General features: G+C 34.6%; 1 protein-coding gene across 7 annotated transcripts in view; it reads left to right on the forward strand.

Moving 5' to 3' along the window:
* The window catches only part of FOXP2 (forkhead box P2), a 592983-nt gene that overhangs the window by 187251 nt on the left and 384468 nt on the right, over window positions 1-21264 (forward strand). For 6 of the 7 annotated variants that reach the window (XM_073009292.1, XM_073009288.1, XM_073009290.1 and 3 more), the window contains exon 3: window positions 13075-13165. The gene's annotated coding sequence lies outside the window, so the exon portion shown is untranslated. Of the gene's footprint in view, window positions 1-10419; window positions 10472-13074; window positions 13166-21264 lie in introns of all 7 variants that reach the window. The other variant, XM_038004457.2, reaches the window with a different exon arrangement.

A 21264-nucleotide genomic window follows, 5' to 3' on the forward strand; every position in this document is an offset into this window, starting at 1 on the left:
TTCTTATCTTTGTTTCTGTATAGGTAAGGTCCTCTTTATTTTTTCAGGACTTAAAAAAATCTTTTTCTTTGATTATCTGTAGTTTGAGAATTATAAACATAGGTGTAGTTTTTTTGACGTTTATTCTAATTGGTGCTCTCTGAGTTTTCTGGATCTGTGGGTTAGTGTTTGACAATATTTTGAGGGAATTCTGTCATTATTATGTAAAGTATGTATTCTGTTTCTTTCCCTCTTTGTTCTCCTTTTGTATTCCCATTATGTGTATATTAGACATTGTGTAGTTTTCCCACAGTTCTTAAGTATTCTGTTTTGATTTTTCAATCTTTATTCTCTTTGCTTTTTAGTTAGAGGTGTCTACTGAGCTATCCTCAAGTGCAGCACTTCTGTCCTCAGCTGCATCCAGTTTACCAATAAGTTGTGTCCTGTCTACTAGTAAGCCTTCATTTCTGTTATAGCAGTTTTTTAAATTTCTAGTTTTGTTTTTGTTTTTTTTTGTTGTTGTTATTGTTGTTCTTTCCTAGGAGTTCCATCTCTTTGCTTCTGTTGCCCATCTGTTATTAGGTACTGTCTTCTTTATCCATTAGAGCTCTTAGCACATTAACCATAGTTTTCATAATAGTTGTTTTACATTCCTGGTCTGATAATTTCAATACTGCCATGTCTGGTTCAGATGTCCCTTCAAATTATGATTTTTGCCTTTTGATATACCTTGTAATGTTTTCTTGATAGCTGGACATGATGTACTTGGCAAAAGAAACTGCTATAAATGGGCCTTTAGTAATGTGATGGTGAGGTTTGGGAAGACAGAAAGCATTCTATAGTTCTAGGATTAGTCTTCAGTCTTTTAGTGAGCTTATGACTTTTGATTGTGAACTTCACAAGTGTTTTTCAGTTTTCTTCCCCCCACCCCCATTACATGGGAGAGGATGGCTAGATTGGACTGGAACAGGGGCATTTCTTCTCTTAAGTGGAAGGCAAGAGCTGACTAGAGTTGAATATTTCCTTTCCTTCAGGTCAGTTAGTTTTTGATAATATGATACTATCCCAGCAGGGTAGGCTCTGGTTAACTAGTCTCTCCTGAGGGCAAGGCTTGTTGAGAAGAACAGAGTGCTCTGGCATATTTTTATTGTTATTTATTTATTACTTTTTGAGACAGAGTCTCGCTCTTTCACCCAGGCTGGAGTGAATTGGTGTGATCTTGGCTCACTGCAAGCTCCGCCCCCGTGGTTCAAAGGATTCTTCTGCCTCAGCCTCCCAAGCAGCTGGGATTACAGGCATCCACCACCATGCCTGGCTAATTTTTGTATTTTGTATTTTTAGCAGAGACAGGGTTTCATCATGTTGGCCAGACTGGTCTCAAACTCCTGACCTCAGGTGATCCACCCATCTCAACCTCCTAATGTGCTAGAATTATAGGTATGAGCCACCACACCTGGCCACTGGCATATTTTTTAAATGGTTCTTTTTCCTCTCCCCCTTCTGGAAACTTGAAGTGATGTTTCTTTGACATCTACTGTGAAAATGCATTCATAATGGGCAAGCTGGTGGGGGAGTATACCTGGGTCCCCCTGGAGTTATCCTTTTAGGATTGTCCTCACTGAAACTCTATCAAGGCATCAATTACAGCCCAGATTTTCCTGTTCAGGTACTGGTTCCCATAGTGGTGATCACAGGTCTCCTTGGTTTTATTGTCCTACCTCTTCAGTCCTGAGGCCAGTGGTTTGTGCTGCATCCTGACCTCTTTTATGGATCTTGGAAGAATTGATTTTTCAACCTTTTCAGTTTTTTGCTTCTTGTTAGGGTGGAGTGGTGACTCCCAAGCTCCTTATATGTGGAATTAGAAACCAGAAGTCGACTTAACGTTTTTAAAAACACACTGTGTCTCGACATCTCGATAAAACTTTATTAATCCAATAATAATATGGAAGTTTTGGAAGTAAAAATTTTTAGCGGAGGTGATAAATTAATGTCTGAAATGGTAGATACAGCATTAAGATTGCCTAAAGAGATCAACTAGTTTTCTCCTATATCATAGGAGCTCCTAAACCAGATACGTAGGTGTTTAGAAGTTGGAACCCAGTGGCAAATAATTAACTTCATTAGCAAAGTTTTTGTAAGAAGGACTGATATTGGGTAATGAATTTAGTCATTAGCTAAATGAATATGTTTGTAAATTTTATTATTTTTGTTTTTGATAATGTTTCTGTAGGTTTTAAAAAGGGTACCCCAAAAACCGTTTTCTAACATGTTTGACTTGATACACAGTGAGGAATGCTTTAAGATAATTCAGAAAACTGTGAGAATGGAGTTTTGGTTGCCCACCGTAGTTTCAAGGATATGCCTTTAACTATTTTGAATACCTAGAGAGCATCTTGTCAGTCTTTGGTTTGATATCTGGACAGCTCCTAGCATAGTGTTTATACATACACGATTCTTAATAAATATTGGACTATGCATACAGTCTAGTGGCTAACGACCATTAAAAAAAACCAAACACCTGACTACTTGCAAGTCACTTCCTACAGATCTCATCTGAGTAAAAATATACATTTTGTACAATTTTCAACAATATAGTCATAATTTCAGTCTTTTTCAGTTCTAACACTAATCATGCTGTTGTGATTTTTTTGTTTATAAATTTTATCACTTATTGACCTTGATAATTTGCTTTATTTTTTACTGTATGTTGCTGAAGAAGTAACTATTATTTGATTAAAAAAAAAACAGAAAGAGGCCGAGGTGGGTGGATCACTTGAGGTCAGAAGTTCGAGACCAGCTTGGTCAACATGGTGAAACCCTGTCTCTACTAAAAATAAAAATAAATAAATAAAAAATTAGCTGGGCATGGTGGCATGTGTCTGTAATCCCAGCTACTGGAGGGGCTGAGGCAGGAGAATCACTTGAACAGCAGAGTGGAGGTAGCAGTGAGCTGAGATCGTGTCACTGCCCTCCAGCCTGGGTGACAGAGCAAGATCCTCTCAAAAAAAAAAAAAAAAAAAAAGAATTAATCCAGGATATAGAGTAGTAAAGTATGATACTGGAATCTAATGATGATATAACAAATATTCTCAACAACAATTAAATTAATAAGCAATATAAGTGATAGCTGTTTAAAAATGGATACCCACTTCTCTTAATGAAAGAACAAAAAAGAGAAAAGGGAGGAAAATGTTTTCATTAAAAATGCCAGCCTGAAATTTGGACTGTCTGTATTATAATACATCTTTCTATTGAGTTAGAGATGAGATTATGTAAGAAAATTCAAACAGTCTGTTAAAACATTTCATTTCATAAGCCATATACCTGTGTTGCTTTACTTTTTTTTTGAGATGGAGTCTTACTCTGTCACCCAGGCTGGAGTGCAGTGGCACGATTTCGGCTCACTGCAACCACTGTCTCCCTGGTTCAAACGATTCTCCCGTCTCAGCCTCCCGAGTAGCTGGGATTACAGGTACCCACCATCATGTCTGGCTAATTTTTGTATTTTAGTAGAGATGGAGTTTCACCATGTTGGCCAGACGGGTCTTGAACTCCTGACCTCAGGTGATCCACCCACCTCGGCTTCCCAAAGTGCTAGGATTACAGGCGTGAGCCACCGTGCCTGGCCTGTCTGTCTTTAACAAATGTATACAATAGCTTCTCTAAACAGATGAATATAAATTTGTGAAGTAAGCAGAATTGGAACAGAAGACTCAGTATTGTGAAATGAGCATATTTTCTAAATCAAGAACTGTAAAATGAGTATATTTTCTCACCCAACCTTAGCTCCTTTGAACCTATGTTCTGTCTTCGTTTACTTTGCTGAAGTTAAATTGACCTCAGGAGAAAATCCAGTGCCTGACCCAGCGCATGCCAATGCCAGTGATTTTTTTTTTTAAAGCTCTGCTCAGCACACTGCCCAGCTGAAGTTGCAATCAGGAGCTTATATTTTATGAAAAAGAAATTCTGGGTTATATGGGCAGATTAGGATAGAAGGTGGAGGTACCTCGGTGTTGGTAGAATTTTTAATTCAAGAAAATGGAAGTGTTGATTTGTTGATTAAAAGCTGTGGATAGGCAGGAAATCAGTTTCGTAAATTTAAATTGCTTTAATATTAATTCAGAATTTTTGAAACAAATACTGTATCCTGGATGATAATATACTGGTGTTACCCTTGAAACGTTTTTATCACAAAACATTAACGTGTAGAGGATACTCCTTACTGGTAAATATATTATGTTGTGGTAGAAGCTGAGAGAGCTGATATTAGAGTAGGACTACAGACTTCACAGAGAAAGCATCTGGAATTGGGATTGTTCAACAAGTGATAGAACGTGAAAATCTGAAGTCATTCAGAATTGTCAGAGTCCTTATATAGTTGTGGTTATTTATTCCTCAGATGATTAGGAAATCCAGCAACTCCCAATATCCTATTTTTTTACATACTTTGAAATACTTTCTCTGAGGTTGGAGTTTTATTGATCTAGACTATCTGTGCCACATTTCCTTTGGTTTGACAAGAGATGGATAGAGCATCTCTAGCAGCAGGAAAGTGGCTGCATAGTCATTTCCATCCATGTTAATGCACACTTGCTTCTATAAGCCATGTTTACACATTTGATCACTCTGTTATTTTGCTGAAAATGAGACCTTCTTGTCAATGAAATAAGAGAGGGAAATGAAAAAAAAATAATCCAGTGAATTGTTTTGATGATCATAAATGCTTATGTCTTAAACTTGTTATATTAGTTAAAAAGAAAAAAAAGCATTGTTACTTAGCATAGAAGGGGTGATGAGCTTACCTGTTTTCTTATATAAGACAGAAAGGAAGGAAAATCAGAGGCAGGAAGGGGTGAGTAAGAGAATAAAATAAATCCATGAAGCATCTTTAAATATGATGCATTTTTTTTTAAGGCTTAGGCATCTTACTGCAATGAAGTATTTAAAACTAAATGAGACCATTCTGTATAATCTGAGTCTATTTAAACCTTCTTTAGCAATTCTACTAGTAGCATTTCTGAATTTTTCTTTGCTGTTTTTTTCTAATTTAGTCCTACCAGACTCTCAGGAAAAAAACAAACAAACAAACATACAAAAAACACAATAAAAACTTAGGTGGTTTTTGAAGAAATTCTCTTGACTTACTGGTGTAGTTTTTGAGCCCCCAAATGAGCACATGCCACTGTAGAATGAATTAACTCCAATCTGTTCTAACCTAGGAGATTGTGTTTAACCTATTACTTATGATTATAATTTTTTTTTACCTTTGAATCAGAATTCATACTTTAATTTTATTGTCTGAAATTCTTTTCCTCTTTCCAGTTTTTCATATTTTACTCTTTTAGTGACAGTGTCAAGACCACTGTGATTTTTTTCTGTCCCACAGCATATTGGAAATACCAAACAGTATTTCTGTTATTTTAGACATGTATTATTCTTCACTCATCTTGGTAGTGTATATTTATATGTTTATGGTTTATGTGACTTTAATAGCTCTAATTCAAATAATTACCATAATTATTTTAACAAACAGTTCTAGTTAGCATGAAATTTTTTTATAAAAGCTATACTCTGTTCTATGAAAAGTGAGATACATTCACTACAGAAGCCTTTTTCTAAGTTTAAATGTCATCAGAAGTATTTTATTGCCAGTAATAGTTTATAAAAAGTAGATAAGAATTTAAATATACTTAAAAGTCTTCGACAATTACAATATAATACTTATTCTTTTGATTACCTCATGAGAAATTCAGAGGGGTATTAGGCTGTGATTCAGACAAGTATGTCACTTTCTCTACCTGCCTCAAAAATAATTATTATTCTGCGAGGACAAACTGCTGTTATATTTGGTATTACCCTGTCCTTACTTTCGCTTACATGATATCACATTTTAACTTATGATCTATCCTTATCCTTGGAGAATATCATTCTCTTAAAAGCATGCTTACTACATGCTTAACTTGTCCTTAAATATAGTCAACACTTAGAGTGTCTTTTAGCTCTGTATCTCTAGCAGATCATAAACTTGGTACATAACAGATGTTTAGTAATTACAATGACTGAAGGTGAAAAAGGCTTTTAATGCAATTTGAATGTTTTTTTCTTTTTCTTTCTTTTTTTTTTTTTTTTTTTTTTGAGATGGAGTCTCACTGTGTCACCCAGACTGGAGTGCAGTGGCACAATCTCGGCTCACTGCAACCTCCCCCTCCTGGGTTTAAGCAGTGAGGCTCATGCCTTAGCCTCCCAAGTAGCTGGCATTACAGGTGCCTGCTACCATGTGCGGCTAATTTTTGTATTTTTAGTAGAGATGGAGTTTCATCATTTTGACCAGGCTGATCTCAAATTCCTGACCTCAAGTGATCCACCCTCCTTGGCCTCCCAAAGTGCTGGGATTACAGGCATGAGCCACCACGCCTGGCCTGAAATTTGCTTTTAAAGTATTTTTACCTGTTTTGTGTAAATATGATATTGCATTTTTAAATAGTTCCATGAGGGAGCTCTTACTTTTGCTCTGAGTAAAATTCAAGAAGGCAGAAACCTACAACTAACTGTGCCAACATTATACTTTTCTTTGATGATTGCTTGCTAACTTCCATTTTACTGTTACTGTTTCTAGCCTGCTTATTGTTTATTTTTTGATTTTACATTATCTGACAGAACATTATCTGCCAATAAAATACATATATTTATTTCTAACTTAAAGCTAGAAAGAAATTTATAAATATAAAAAACAACTGAAAACAAAATTATCCTATTCTTGAATAAATATGTTTTGAACCGTACCCATAATGTCAGCAGGGTTAATTTTCATTGTGGCTCCAATTGTTTTCAAGGTGAAGTTTTATTTCAGCTCTATTTCTGTGAATGTATCTTCTTAATGGATTTATTAGGATGTGGTAGAGCCTCGAAGGATCATTGGCTCCAGTTTCTTAGATCCAGGTACTGTTAACTGAGGAGTAGATCAGTCAGGCAAGAATAAAGCTTACATAGTCCGCACCCTGTACAGATAATCCTTACATGTTTCACTCAGTGTGGCTCAAAGAGAGCAAATTTAAGTTCTCAGTGGTAATTAAAGTACCTATTGTTAGCAATTTTCAAGAATCTCCTTTTACCTCAGTACTCTACAAAGATATTAGAAGGATAATTTGAGAAACTCACGGAATAAATCTGTTGTAGATTAACTATAATTAGTATTTATGTGCATATGTTTAGATCTGCATCATAGCTTTGTATCATATGCAGTCTTCACTACAGTGGAGTTCTAGTATTAACTATCAAAACTACAAATTATGTTTCATTAAGGTATAGGTTAAATCAGTAGTTTTTGAACTTTCAAAACAGTATTCCATATATAAATAAACTCCAAAATGTATGACCTCAATAATGTGTTTTTGAAGTTCCAAAATAGAATTGAGTTTGCTCCACATTAAATTAAGGCAGTGGGACAGAGCATTCCTTTATTTCCTCCTTTGAACAATCACTGAATTAAATTTTGAACTAGGATTACTTGAGGATAATATCTCTATCCTGGTTTATATCTTACTATCTATTCTACCTAAAATTTCATTTTTAAATTCCCATGCCTGTCTAGTTCTATGTTTATTAGTCTACAGATTAATATATTAATTCAACAAATATTTATTGTGTGCCTACTATGTGCCAGGGAGTATTCTAGGTTCATAGGATTAATAAATGAATTAAACAAACAACCATCCATGTTCTTGTGGAGTTCAAACTGCTTTAATCAACGTGGGATGCTAATTGTAGTGGGCACTCTGTATCTCTGGTGGTAGTTTTATAGTATTTAGCCTTTGCAGCAGTAGCTTTTAAACATTTTATTTTTTTTTCTGTTTGCAACATCTGTGCAAATTATAGTAATATGATGTTTCTCTCATGCTAATGCAAAAAAGAAAATGCCTGCTATGCAGTGCCTTCTGAACCCTTTGTAAATTTTGGTAGGAATAATGTAGGCACTGCTGCCTCCTGAGAAATCTTACCATATTCCTCAGAAGCCTATGATTACTTTTTAAAATTCCTTTAGCATACATCAGCATTACCAAGCAGTTAAATTTGTTATTAATTTGTGAATTAAACTTGTGAGTTTGTTGCCTTGCCAGAATTTGGTTGTTCATTTTCTGTTCACTGAAATGTTGGTTATAATATCAGCCTTCATAGCCAATCAACAATTATCTTTCTTTTGTTTGGCTATAGTTAACAACCCTGTTTTGAGAAAACAAAATAATCCATAGTTCTCACCATTATTCAGGAAGCCATGTGCTATACAATATTAAAACGGTATTTAAAATGTTAGTATATTTTTTCTATTGAACATCAGTTACACATCAGGACCTATATAACACATGTATTTTGTTTATTTCTTTACTTCATATTTATAATATTTTATTCCAAATCATGAAATTCACCAGGCTAAGGATTTTGTGTTATAATATTCAGCAGTAAAATTCAAAAGATATTGTTTTATCCTTATGCTTTATATGATGTAATGTTTTCCTTTTCATTTAGAAAACAATTAAATAATAGCATTTCTTTTAGGATGCATCTTCATTTTTATTAATTAGAAGACAATAGAGTAGAAAATATTAACAAAGAGTTCCAAGTAGCTGATTAGAAGACTAAATCTCTTTTCTATCAATAAATTACTAGAAAAAAAATATTTAAACAAAACTAAATCACTTAGACTGGGCGTAGTTGGCTCATGCCTGCAATCCCAGCACTTTGGGAGGCTAATGTGAGAGGATTGCTTGAGCCCAGGAGTTCGAAACCAGCTTGGGCAACATAGGAAGACTCTGACTCTACAAAAAGTGAAAAAATTACCCAGGTGTGTGGCCCACACCTGGAGTCCCAGCTACTGGTGGGGGCTGAGGTCGGAGGATAACTTGAGCCCGGGAGTTGGAGACTGCAGTGAGCTATAGTCGCACCACTGCACTCTAATCTTGGTGACCGAGCAAGACCCTATCTAAAAAGAAGAGCAAAACAAAACAAAACACATAAAAAAACATAAATCTTCTACTAATTATTCACTTTATCTAATACAGTTCCTTACAGAAGACAGGTCAGACTGTCTGGGAATGTCTGAGTGATGTTCTTCTGCCTACCACAGCATACCTCAAACAAATTTGTAATTCAATTTAAAAGGCTAGAAAAAATTAGAAAAGAGAATGTTTCTATACATGAATGGCACATGGGTCTTTTCACTCAGACAGATCTCTTTGACTGCCTAAGCGTCAACTGGGTGCTGCTCCTGTATATACCCTGTCTCTCAGCACATTGTTAAAAAAAAAAGCCCATCCCTTACATATTCCTAATCATATTGCATATTCCATAAGAGCAGAGTTGTGAATTTAACCCAGAATCAGGACAGTGTCTGACATATTTGGCAACAAATAATGCGTGTGAATATGTGTATATAAGAGAACTCTAGTTAGCCTCTCTAGCTCAGGTTCTGTCTCCTTCAAATTATCTTATTTGCTTTTTATGGCTTTAGGTTTCTAAAATAAGAGTTTTCTATACATCATTAAGTGAACATTTGGTTCTGATTATTATGATCACTGTTCACAGTAATCTGTGCTATGGAGAAAAAGGAATGCTTATACATTGTTGGTGGAAGTATAAATTAGTTCAACCATTACAGAAAACTGTGGCTATTCTGTAAAGATCTAGAAACAGAACTACCCTTCAACACAGCAATCCTGTTACTGGGTATATACCGAAAGGAATATAAATTGTTCTATCATAAAGAAACATGCACACATATGTTCCTTGTAGCACTATTCACCAGAGCAAAACATGGAGTCAACCTAAATGCTCATCAGTGATAGACCATGGACTACTACGCAGTCATAAAAAGAAATGAGGTGATATCCTTTGCAGGAAGATGGATGGAGCTGGAGGCCATTATTTTTAGCAAACTAATGCAGGAACAGAAAAGCAAATACTGCATATTTACACTTACAAGTGGGAGTTAAATGATGAGAACACATAGACACATAAAGGGGAACAACAGATACTGCAGTCTACCAAAGGGTTGAGGGTGGGAGGAGGGGGAGGATTAGAAAAAATAACTAACGTGTACTAGGCTTAATACCTGGGTGAAAAAATAGTCTGTATAAGAAATCCCTGTGGCATGAGATTACCTGCACATGTACCCCTGAAGTTAAAATGGAAGTTTAAAAAAGAAATAATAAAATTCTTTTTTTGGTTTTTTTTTTTTTTTTTTTTTTTGGTATTTGACTTTCTTCAAGAAATCCAGGCATAGAGTTAAAAAATCAAATGGAATGTAGGGATTATTAAAATGAAAAATAGCAGCCCTCTGCCTTGTATTTTCTCACTGCCTACTTCAGCTACACAGTGGCAGTGTGCTTCTGGTACTTACTTCTATTACCTAAATAATATGCTTATTGCTATTTCTTCATTTATCAGTTTCAACAGGAGTTTTGAGTAAAGAAAATGGAGAAGCTTGTGGGAGAGAAAGGTATGTAAACAAGAACATGAAATGAGATTTAACCTAATATATTTTACAGTAGAGGTGCCCACAGGGTGCTTTGAGAGCACAAAGAACATAGACATGTTAGGTCTTCCAAATCGCTTTAAAGAATAACTTCATAATTTATGCTTTTGTTAGCAGTAAACAAGAGTTCCCATCTTTCTATAATCTTACCAACACTGTGCAGAATTCAGCATTCAAATTCATGCTCTTCTGATGACATAAAGTGGTATCTCATTGGTTTTTTAATTTGTATCTTCCTGATTACTAGGGATTTTATGAGTTTTAAACAGTTTGGGCTTCTCCTTCTGAACACTTCCTTTTCAAGGTTCTTTGCTCATTTTTCTAAATAGGTTTCCTCTGAATATATAAGTATATGTTAACCAATATTAATTCCTCATTGGTTTTAGGTGTTCTCTCAGTTTACCTATGATATTATCTATGGTATCCTTAACTGAAAATTTTCATTTTTTAAGAAAAATCAATTTATGCCTTACGATTTATGCTTTTTAGGCCATGTTTCAGAAAGCTTTTTACATCTATGTCTCAAAAATAGTTGCCAAATTTTTTTTCTTAATAACTTTGAAAAGGTAAAGTTTACATTCAATTCTTTAATCTCTCGGGAATTCAGATTTCTATATGGTGTGATAAGGTGTCCCCTTTACTTTCTGCCCAATTCTTAGATCAGTTTTTGCTCTACACAGTAAGCCAACACCAGTATTTTCTTTTACTTTGCGATGTTATATATAACGCTGTCACGTATATATGAGCTGTCATATATATATATATATGCGCCCATATATATATGGGTTTATTTCTGAACTCTATGTGCCTGTAGCTGTACCCGGCTTTGTAGTACATGTTAATACTTTATAGAGTAGGTTTTCTCTCTTTGCCCCTCATTTTTGAATTTTACTTTGATATTAATAGACCTTTTATAGCATATGCTTTTAAATGGGTTTAAAAATGGGTTTGTGGATTTTCTTTTTAAAGTCTAGAATTTATAGACTGATTTAGAAAAAGTTGGAGAAGTTTCCCTATGAATATGGGCAAGGGAAAATAAGTCAATATAAAATTATAAAATAATTTAGACTAATACTAAAGAAATCCACTTCTTTTAGTGTCATATATTAGGCAGAATATAATTATGGAAGAAAAATTAACACAAGGAAAGCCAAGAGTGTGGCCTGCTAAGTAGAAAATTTTATTGTTAAGAGAAATGTGGACAACAGAACCAATAGAGAAAGAATATAAGGAATATGAAGAACAGGAGTTCAAATTACCTTCATGTTTATGATTTTGAGTTACCTTAATACTGATAATTCACTAAACAGTGGTTTCAGATTATGCTCTGTAGAATACCTAATGCTTTGTGAAACACCAAAAATACCCAAGGAAAGGAGTAATGGTGGCACTGATATTTGGAGCTGTGATTCAACCAGAATACATTATTATTAATTGGCCCTGCACTGAGGTTTTATTGCAAGAAAGGATTCTTTAGCTCAAAAGCATTTGGAAATGATTTCAATACAATTAGTGAAATGTCTAAATGTTCAACATAGATGGCAAGTGATGCCAGTCATCCTTTTCAATGCCTATGGCAGACATTGCTGACTGAACATAGAACTTCCTGCTGCAGACTCAGATTTAGTCTCCGTACAGCTCTCCATTTAGTCACTACCAATCAGTCAGAGTGTTGTGTGAGTCAAAACCCATTTACTATCTATAACAGAGGTATCCAATCTTTTGGCTTCCCTGGGCCACAATGGAAGAAGAAGAATTGTCTTGGGCCACACATAAAATATACTAACACTAACGATAGCCGATGAACTAAAAAAAAAAAAAAAAAAATGCAAAAACCTTATAATGTTTTAAGAAAGTTTACAAATTTGTGTTGGGCTGCATTCAAAGCCGTCCTGGCCACGAGTTGGACAAGCCTGATCTATATAGTACTAAGTTCTGTAATTTTAATGGACCTTCAGTACACTTAACGTATTTTAGTCTAAGAAAGGTGTGAGCTAAATCTGTCAGATTAAAGAAAGAAGAAACTAGAAAAAAAGAGTAGTTGAATCGGAAATGGATCTGGGAAATACAAACTTAAGTAAGCATTTAAATAATGGTCCTTACATTGTGGTTATGAGGAGTAAATGCTTACTACCAATTTGTTAATTGTGGAAAATCTTACAAAGCTCATTAAGTATGTGTTGAAGAGGCAATTGAAATCAGTCATGTTTTCAGTTAAGAAATTGGAGACACAAATAATTTTTTCTAAATTATAAAATTTAATCACTGAAAAGTTTAAACTTGCCAAATCAGTGACAGAGTGGGAAACAAAATCTCTATCTCTTGGAAGTGCATCTTATGCTGTCTCCGTGGCCTTTGCTTTGTACCAATGTCTTGAAAGTTCTCTAAATCAAAATGTAGAAAAAGCATTTTTATGCATATTTGAATATTCATAAAGTAATGCATGTTAACATTAACAATTTTCAAGGATGAATATGTTTTGTGTTCTTTGAAGTCACTGCACTAATTGTGATGTAAATTTAAATTTAATTTTCTAAGCAGTGAAAATTATTTGTCTCTATTAACAGGTCTACTCTAATGTGATGCTGGGGTTGAATTTTCCTAGGACTCCGTTTCAAGGTTGATTCGAAAGTCTTGTGGAAGATCTGGAAGAAACAGGTAAGTGTCCTTTTGGTAAAAATTGTCATTTGCTCATTGTGCTTGTTTTTAGCTTTCTGATGCTGATTTTACTCTTTAGTTTTTTTGGTTAAATATTTTTGCCCAAATGTTAAGAAGAAGTTGTCAGAGAACTATTGAGACATGTTAAATATGGCAGTAGAAATATTTATCACTGCTATGGAGGTTCCCATTTCACTACTTGCTGCTGTCTTTCTATTAAATGTGGTATCACTTTTTAAAACCAGCATACACTTATGGGGAATATGAATTTGGCTTGAAATATTAAAAGTAAGTTATTAGGCAAGAAAAGCACTTGATGAATCTTGTTACCATTGTGCTTGCCTTTTATTATGCTGGTCTTTTCAGTATTATTTTTTAAAAGTTCATTTGATATTGAAGTTTTGGGGGGATCTGAAGTATTGAGGAAATAATGAGAATAATATACCAGTATAATTTTTTTTTCTAGAAAATTTGATTTTTCTAATATAATTTTTGAGATCCAGTCAGCTATTTTTAAAGATTTGTTTTCTTTTTTAATATCACGTATATTTAAATCTCGAGATAGTTTTCCTTGATATTTACAATGTTAACATATAAAGGTTCTCAATATGTAATATTTATGTAAAATTGGATTTTTAGTTTCACTGTTAAACAGTAATGTCAATCAAACAGTTTGTCATGAATATCCAAATTTAGAATAATATAATTTTAAAGGAAACCTAAAAGCAATTTTTGGCAGAGTTTGTATTTCAAAGCTTCTTAGTAGTTTATATCATTTCTTTCCCCAATCTTTACCTCAAGAGAGAGGGAAACCAAAATGCCCGAGCTTCTTCAGAATTCTTTATTAAGAATTTCACCATAGGCATAGCATAGGCCTCAGGACCTTCACTTTCTACCTAAATTTCTCTACCAATTTCTACAACTCTCTCAAGACACACTCCATAATTTCTCAGAGAGATTTTTGTCAATGTTCTTTAGTTACACAGTGAAATATTTCCCAGGTATTTTACCTTCTGTTTGGCCTGTGGATTGTTTTTTGGTTCATTTCTTACCAGTTTTATTATTTTACCAGATACACATTAAAATGATCCCACATTCATCTAGCATTTAGATTTTCAAAGTACTTCGGCAACCTTTTACTTCATTTTACTCTTAATTTATGATGTAAGTAAGGTTGACATTATTATTATTTGGTAAGTGGAGAAGCAAAGACAAAGAATTAAAATGATCTGGGAAAAGTTATGTAGCTTTTTGTGATTTTACAGCTAGTAATAAACAACTAGACATAGAACACGTGTCTGCTAACACTCAATCTTTTTTGTGGTGAATGGGGACATTATTTGTAGGTTTGCCATAGATAATGGTTATACCAATATACTCTATCTTTATACAACTTTTTGATATATAAGATATTACTTTTGAGTAACAGAACGTTTGTATAATAGCAGAAGGAGTTTAGATTTATAATAAGCAGGAAGATCTGACAATGAATCAGGAAAGAATGAATCATGGAATCATGAAAGAAACTATTTTTAAAAAGTAGAGAATTTTCTTCCTAGAACAGAATATAATTGCACTTGAAGTTAGTCCTCAAACTGATTTTGGAATGTGCTACTTAGACTTTTGGTAGTTACGTATTTATAGTGGCAATTTTTAAATATTTTTAAACAAACACTAACCACATATTGTTGTAAATCGCGAATATGCATAATGACAAAGGTTCACCTTAATGGGAAGTGAATTCTGAAAAAGCATTGTTTTTTATCGTAAATGTATAGAATTTTGAACCCTTGAGCTGGAAGTATGATCATAAGGGAAGAAGAAAATGTTGGAGAAGCAACGATTTTGGAGTCGGGTTGATAGGAGTTTGCATCCTTGCTGCTATTTTTTGGCTTTTTAAATTAACCTCTGTTAATTTTTGCTTCTCAGCTCCCACAGAGTAAAATAGGGGACTGATAGATCTGTTTATTGTATTATTGTAAAAATTTAGCACTTGGTACATAGCTATTTTCAAGAAATACTAGATTTTTTCTTCTCTGCTCCCTTATCCCTAGAAAATCCCTAAATGGAACTTGGTTCAAACTTCCTATTTTCAAACAATTTTTTTAGTTTTATCTCTGTTTCTCCTTTCAAAGAAATTAAATAACATGCCCTACATAATACTTATAAGATGGGAACTAAAATGTTTAATACAACTTATAACTGAGAGTATTTGTGTATGTGGGTAAATGCATAGTTGGGTATGTGATTGGGTGTGTTTTACTTCAAGATATTCACAGTATTTCAGAGTTTCCACTGCAAGACTATTAAACTCAAATGAAATATCAGTTTTAGATAATTCAATGAAGTAGAAATAATTTTCATTAACATATGTATAGAAAATTGCTATAAATTTCATAAATACGTATTAAAGATTAGGTATCATATGAAAATAATATTTGCTCTATTTTTCAAATTATTAAAAAGTAAATGGGCTATGTAGGAAGCTGATTTGGTGGACGGGGGTTGGGTCAGCAGTTCAGATAGATAGTGTACTGACATTCATTGTCAGAAGGAAACAGTAAGCAAGACTGCAAATAGAGAGGGTATAGAGTGGAGCTATCGAGAATTCAAGTTTGGAAATCAGATTGCCTGGGTTTGAATGACAGTTCCAAAACAAACTTACCTTATGTGAAACCTTGAACAAGTTGCCAAGGCTCTTTTACACTTACTTTGTCAATCTAGAGAATAGAGATAACGGTTCCTATTTAATAGAGTTGACTTGAGGATTAATTGTGTGAATACATATAAAGGGCATAGTGAACATTTAATGAACATTTAAAAAGTCAGTATTATTTTATTTTCTATTATATTCGTTTCAATGGTTGACTGTATTATTCAGGCCACATGGCAAATACCCTGTATAGGATAATCTAATTTATGTCCAATCAAGGGTCTTACAAGAAATGCTAAATATGAGTTAATTCTGTATCTTAGTTATTTTACACTGTTATAACAAAGTACCATAGACTGAGTGGATTATAAACAGAAAATTATTTCTCACAATAATGGGTGCTGGAAGATTAAGTTCAGGGTGTCAGCCTCTGGTGAGGGCCTTCTTTCAGGTTATAGACTGCCATCTTCTTTCTCGTGTCCTCACATAGCAGAAAGGGGATGAGAGAACTTTCTGGAGTTCCTTTTATAAAAGAGCACTAATCACATTCATGAGGGCTCCATCTTCATGGCCTAACTACCTACCAAAGGTTCTGCCTCCTAGTACCATCACACTGGGGGGTAAGATTTTAACATAGGAATTTGGGAACAACACAAATATTCAGTGTATTGCATTATGTACCTGTGCTCTCTGTGTTTGGTTAGGATGTGTATTAGTTTTCTATTACTATATGATGAATTTTCATGTATTTAGAAGCTTAAAACAACATACATATATCATCTCACAATTTTTGTGGGTAAGGAGTCCAGGCACAGTTTAGCTCAGGGTCTTAAAAGGTTGCAATCAAAATGTCAACCAGGTTGTATTTTCATTTAATGCTCAGGGTCCTCTTCCAAACTCACGGGTTTTTGGCTGAATTCAGTTCACTGCAGTTTTAAGTCTGAGATCCTCAGCCTCTCAATTCCACCTACAGTTCCTCCCATGTGGCACTCTCCATACACAGTTTACAAATAGCAGCTTGCTTCTTTAAAGCCAGTGGGAGAGTCTATACTGCATGCTAGCAAAATGGAATATATATATGCTCTCTCTCTCTCTATATATAGCATTAATACACATACACACATATGTGTGTATATATGGATGTGTGTGTATATGTGTATGTGTGTATGTATATTAATCATCAAATTAATATTATATGACAACCCACAACCTTTGCCATATTCTGTTGGCTGGAATCAAGTCACAGATCCTGCCCACACTCAAGGGGAAGGAATTTTACAGGGCATGAACATGGGGGCCACCCTAGAGACTGTCCACCAAAGCATGTTAAACTTAACATTCATGAAATATGTTAAAGTTTTATAATTATGTTATAGTTAATAATGAGAATATTGTTGAAACATGTAAAATTTTATTTTCATAGAGTTTTCTTACAGTATAATTCCCAGCAGACTATTCCTCTTTGCCTAAAATTCATCCATTGTTTCAAGCTGGCTAAAACCACCAGACTAATTATAGCCTAGTGTGGTATTTAGTATACTCCAGAATGTGGCAAAACCCAAATATCTTACCTTTTCTCTTTACTCTGATATGTATATCTGTAACTACATGTTTTACGCTTTCTTGCCTACATCTTTGTCAATGTACATCTTTCTCATCATTTCTGTCCCATTCTCTATCTTTTTAAAGCACATTTAAATTTCTACCTTTTCCACTATATTTTTCTTACTTCTTACCTCCTTTTTAGCTAGGCTAGGACTTTTTCTGCATAGTATCATACCCTATCATAGTCAATCGGATGTTACAGACATGTGATCATTAATCTCATTCCCTTGCTGCCCATAGAGATCACAGAATGTTGCTCATTTGTGTGTTTCTTACAATGTCGCATATAATAGTATCTTTAGAAATATTCATTGAATATGTAAAACACCTTCTTGATTTAGAACAGTGGTCTAACAGCCAGTATTCAGTTTGACAGTCATATTTCAGAAGATGTTCTTTATAAGTTATTCATTCTTATTTTGGCTCAGTAATTTGAAATATATACCTCAAATAACCCTTAAGTTACTTGTGAGAATCCATTACAACTTACACCTTTGAAACCAATAACATATGGGAAAAACATGAATCACTGGAGTCCAGAGTGATAGCTGTGGTAGGCAGCCTCTAAGATAGTCCCCATTTTCTGGTTTTCACCCCATTATATTTTTCCCGCCCATATTTACCAGGGTCAGCCTATGTGATCCACAGAATATGGCACAAGTTCTATTTGCTGGTATGTTGCTTTTCTGATTAGGTTATGCACGATATTGAGATATCTATTTTGAGTTTCCTTTCTTTCTCCCTCTCTTTTGCCTCTAACTCTCTCTGTTTCTGTCTCCATCTTTGTCTCTGTTTCTGTCTCTCTCATTCTTTCAAATGACTTGCTCTGGGGGAGGCTGGCTGCCATGGAGAGGTATTCATAGTGAGGAACTAAGCCATTTGGCAAACAGCCAGGAAGGAGCCTACAAACAACTTGCAACTTCCTGAAAGACTCTGAGTCTAAGCCACCCAGCTAAACCACTCCTTGATTCCTGACCCTCAGTAACTATTTGAGATATGATATAATTTGGCTGTGTCAGCACCCAGATCTCATCTTGAATTGTTGTTTCCATAATCCCCACATGTCATAGGAGGGACCAGGTGGAGATAAGTGAATCATTAGGCAGTTCCTCCATCCTGTTCTTGCGATAGTGAGTTCTCAGGAGATCTGGTGGCTTTATGGGGGTCTTCCCCCTTCACTGGGCACTCATTCTCTCTCCTACCACCCTGTCTTCAGAAGAGGTGCCTTCTGCCACTATTGTAAGTTTCCTGAGACCTCCCCAGCCAGGTGGAACTGTGAGTCAATTAAACTTGTTTCCTTTATAAATTACCCAGTTTCAGGTATTTCTTCATAGGACCGTGAAAACAGACTAATACAAGATAATAAATGGTTTTGTTCTAAACTGCTAAGTTTGGGTGGTAATTTTTATTCACTCATAGATAATTAATACATTATATGATATTTCAACCCTAAAATTATATCCACAAATTTCAGCACTGCCCTTGACTTTGAGGGGAATATAAAGATTAACAGTATACCAAATATAATGTCTCTCAGGTATATGTAATAGAAGAGATAGGTATGTATATTTACAAGATAGTGAGCCAAATGGAAAGAAAATGCGAAATGTTTAGATTCACCTGGAATACTGATTTTGCAACATGCTGAAGCCGCTTTTAATATCTTGCCCATTGATCACATCAATGTTGGAGAGTCATGCTTACTCATGTGCTAGTCTGATACTCATTCTTTGTAGAAGAGCTGCTTGGAAAAAATACCCATGTGCTAACAGGATCTGGGCTTGCAGAATCTCTTTTACTCATCTATCATGATAGTTTCTGATATTTTTTAATGTCCTTTATGGACGTGTAAATACTAGAGTCACATGGAAGTATCTAGATATGTGTACACATATTTGAAGCGTTGAGCTCACTAGAAAAAATAATACATTTGGTTTCCAGAAAAGTGAATTGAAAAGTATGTATCAGCAAGTAATAGAACAACATTAAAAATATAAATAAATAAATTCTCAGCTGGCTGTGGTGACTCATGCCTGTAATCCCCTTACTTTCGGAGGCCGAGGCGGATGGATCACCTGAGGTCAGGAGTTAGAGACCAGCCTGACAAACATGGTGAAACCCCGTCTCTACTAAAAATACAAAAATCAGCTGGGTGTGGTGATGGGCGCCTGTAATCCCAGCTGCTCAGGAGCCTGAGGCAGGGTAATCCCTTGAACCCGGGAGGCGGAGGTTGCAGCGAACTGGGATTGTGCCACTGCACTCCAGCCTGGACAACAGAACAAGACCCTGCCTCTAAATAAATAAATAAATAAATAATTAAAATTATTAAACCATCATTCCAAATTTCATTCCTATTTATATGATGATAGAATTTGAAGAAACATAATGCACTATATTTAAAAAAGAGAAAATGAAAACTTGTTCATATTTTTTAAATGAGAGTTTATGTTTATAGTTTTAAATTTGTGGCTTGGAACTATCCACTAGTAAAATTTTTGATATCATTATACAAAACAGAAAATATGGATTTTAACTGGCCTGCTTTTCAGTTCAACTGAACATTAAGTACCCTTTTAATGGTCTTATTTGCTGGGAAGTGCACCATTACAATAATCTGCTTTTTACAGCCCATATCAAATATGAACCAGCATCACTTATTACAAAGTTTGTGCTTTGGGAGACATTTTCACGGCATCTAACAGTACTATCCTACATTTCTTGGAATTAGTCTTTAATGATATCATTTTCCAAAATGAGTTGTTGCTCAAACTTACTGATTGTTTTGTGGTTAAAATCTAATCCAGCAGCTATATTTAAAATGTCATACAAATTTGTAAGGAAAGGTTCACTGAAACTACTGTTACATTAGTAATTGTGTGAAAATGCTATAGAAGAGATACCATGCAGCTTGAATGTTTTTCGTTTTTTTCCCTTATATGATATCCAAGGGATGACTGTGAAACCTCATTTTAAACTGTTGGCAATTTGAGTTTTTACTATTGTCTGCCAGAGAACAGAGGACTATTACTGTAGGTGTCATGTAAAATGAAGTTATAGTCTGAAGCCTCCTTTTAGCTGTCAGCCTTATTAAGGAGCGCTTCATGTGTTGAACCTGGCACCTGGTATAAGCGATGCATGTGAGAGCCTGGGGAGAGCTTTCTTTCTCTGTTCTGTGGCCTTTATTAGGCTTGGCTCACATTTTCACTGTTGCTTTGCCTTATTCCAACTTTTTAGCTGCACCTCACAGCACAGTAGGTCTAATGTAGATTGACTTCTTTGCTTGAAGACTGATTGAAACTTGTGTCTCAGAGTTGCTAATGCTCACTGAACCATTTTATTGAAGATAAAGTAAATAAAATAGATTGCCATATGAGAATTCTCTGAAATCAAATGGAATAATTTGGCAGGTTTAAGCCCATAAAGAAAGCAAAGCAGTGAAACAGAATACTTTTTATGTTCAGTATATTAAGGGGTAAATATTCTTGATATATTAGACCTAAAATATTTAGGTTTTTCAGTACAATTAAATGTTAAATGTAATTCTCAACTGCCATGTCATTTTTGATGTTAAACAATGGGCTCTCTCCAAGAGAGTAATATGAATAAAAACTTTTGGAACTACAATATTGTGATTTTTTTTCTTTCTCTTTTTGTGACACTTAAGTGTGTGGATCAGTAGTCTCAGATAATTTAATAAGCAACACAAATGAATGGATTTGCCAGAGTACACTTTAGAATCCCAAGTTTGGAAAATAGCAGTAAACCTTAGCCCACCCAAAGATGACGTTAATCTTGAGCATTTTATTCTTTAATCAAGATTATGTGTTCACATAAGAACAAC

This window comes from Chlorocebus sabaeus, chromosome 21 (genome assembly GCF_047675955.1).
Source record: "Chlorocebus sabaeus isolate Y175 chromosome 21, mChlSab1.0.hap1, whole genome shotgun sequence".
Lineage (NCBI taxonomy): Eukaryota > Metazoa > Chordata > Mammalia > Primates > Cercopithecidae > Chlorocebus > Chlorocebus sabaeus.